The following is a 2,001-nucleotide window of genomic DNA, read 5'->3' as shown; positions in this document are numbered from 1 at the left end:
TTGTCTAAATTGAATAACAAAAACAATTGAAAGTCGATATTCAAATGTTTCAAATTTAAAAAAAATAAAAAATCACAGAAACCATTTCAAAAAAGTTTCATTCGAAAACCTCAAACCATGAAGATTCTATGAAAATTCAAAGAACCTATTGCAATAAAACGGCAATTTCATACTTTAACCCCTAATACATTTAGGTAACAATAAATCGAGCATATCAAGAAAATATTTTGTGTCTTTTTGTTTTTAATGAATTCCTATACACGCAAACGTCATCAAAACAAGAAATTATTTTATTTTCAATTCCTTTCCTAACCATTTATTTATTTTGTACAACTTACACTTACAGTACTTATATTCAAACTTTGTGTGACTATGACTTACACGTATATAAGTAAGTAAGTCATAGTCACACAAAGTTTGAGTCGATCACCATAATGCATAAACAACCACGTTTTTTTCCACTGGAGTAATTCGCTGCTAATTCGTAGTTATACATATATATGTATATATTTATGTTTTTCTCTTCACCGGTTTTTATGAATGTTTCTGTGAAATACATTACACAGATGTCATGTATTTTACAGAAATATTCATAAAAACCGGTACACATAGCGTTAACTCTATCAGTTCTTTCTTAGATAGCAGTCCTTATATATTTTGGTGATAAATTATGAAATTATTTTTATATTTCAGACCGACAAAAAGTTTTCTCATTCGTCTGTGTAGGTATGTTGTTTTTCAGTAGCAGCTTTAATTTTTTCCTCGTTATCTAAGTTATTACACATTCACAGTTGCACTATTAGGATTTTTGTAAAAAATAGTAAGGTATTGTGCCTTTTTTATAGATTGCTATTGTGTTTTTTTTCTTTTTTAGACTGTGAAATAGCACCTAGGTATGGTGGGAGGGTGGTAAAATTAATTGCATGAAAAAATATTCATCACAAGCACCAACTATTTTGCACCATTTAACCTTCATTGGATTGTGTGCTTGCTTATTTTGCTGTAATAAAAAAAAAAATCAAATGAATTTATTTCGGACAACGTTGATCCATAGGGTGTTAGTATTGCAAAAAAATTATTTTTTAAATTTTATTTTATTTTATTTATTTTTAGTATTACAAAATTAATACTTGTTTAACATAATTTAAATTGTCGCAAGAGCCACTTAGCTATACAAGTTCAATAAAGCCTCAGTTTGCGTTCGTTTCCGACTAAATTTCCGGCCACTCTTGTTTCACAGTATAGCGATTAACAGTGCGATATTATTGTAAATAAGCACTAACATTTTACTGGCAGCTATTGTTTCGACTTAAATGATTTCACTGTCGCTGTGCTATAAGGATGTAGATACTTTTTGATGATGCACCTGCAAGAGCTCTACCTCTGAAACTCAGTATTATAAGAAAATCGATATATTACACAATGTCAGATTACTTTACACGAGGCGAAAGTTTTCGCGCGGCCACCGCGCGGCAACCGCCCAGTTGCCACACCTTCATGTACATTAATGGCGAATCTGAATTGTATTTACTAGGCAAGAACATTTAAATTCCTCTGAATAATACAACAGCGCGGCCACGTGGCCGCCTCGTAAACCAAATTCTAGCCAGACTCGCCCGAGACGCTCATTTGAGTTAAAACGTAACAGCTAAATAAATAGAGCGTATTTTGCCATAGGAATTAGACGCACGTGGTCGCAGCGCGGCGGCAACATGAACTCCGCTCGGCGACCGCGCGGCCGCCGCGGGGGGAGCGCGATTAAATTCGTGTCTAAAAAATGATTCCTAATAGTATCAGCCGATGATGGCGAAACTACAAGGTCTGTAGCAAACTTCCGATTTAAATAAGGAATTGCAATAATGCTACGAATTGAAAATGTTATTTAATTATTATTATTTTTATATTACGAGTATTAGAGACTTCATTTAAAATTGATATTGTATATTGTTTATATGTTATTTTTAGTTTGTGACATTTTGTTTATTTTAGTATTGTGGACGT

The sequence above is a fragment of the Hyposmocoma kahamanoa genome, unplaced genomic scaffold (assembly GCF_003589595.1).
Source record: "Hyposmocoma kahamanoa isolate Upper Pololo Valley unplaced genomic scaffold, ASM358959v1 99288, whole genome shotgun sequence".
NCBI classification, from domain to species: domain Eukaryota; kingdom Metazoa; phylum Arthropoda; class Insecta; order Lepidoptera; family Cosmopterigidae; genus Hyposmocoma; species Hyposmocoma kahamanoa.
The sequence above is the reverse complement of the archived record's forward strand: the minus strand, read 5'-3'. Positions refer to the sequence as shown.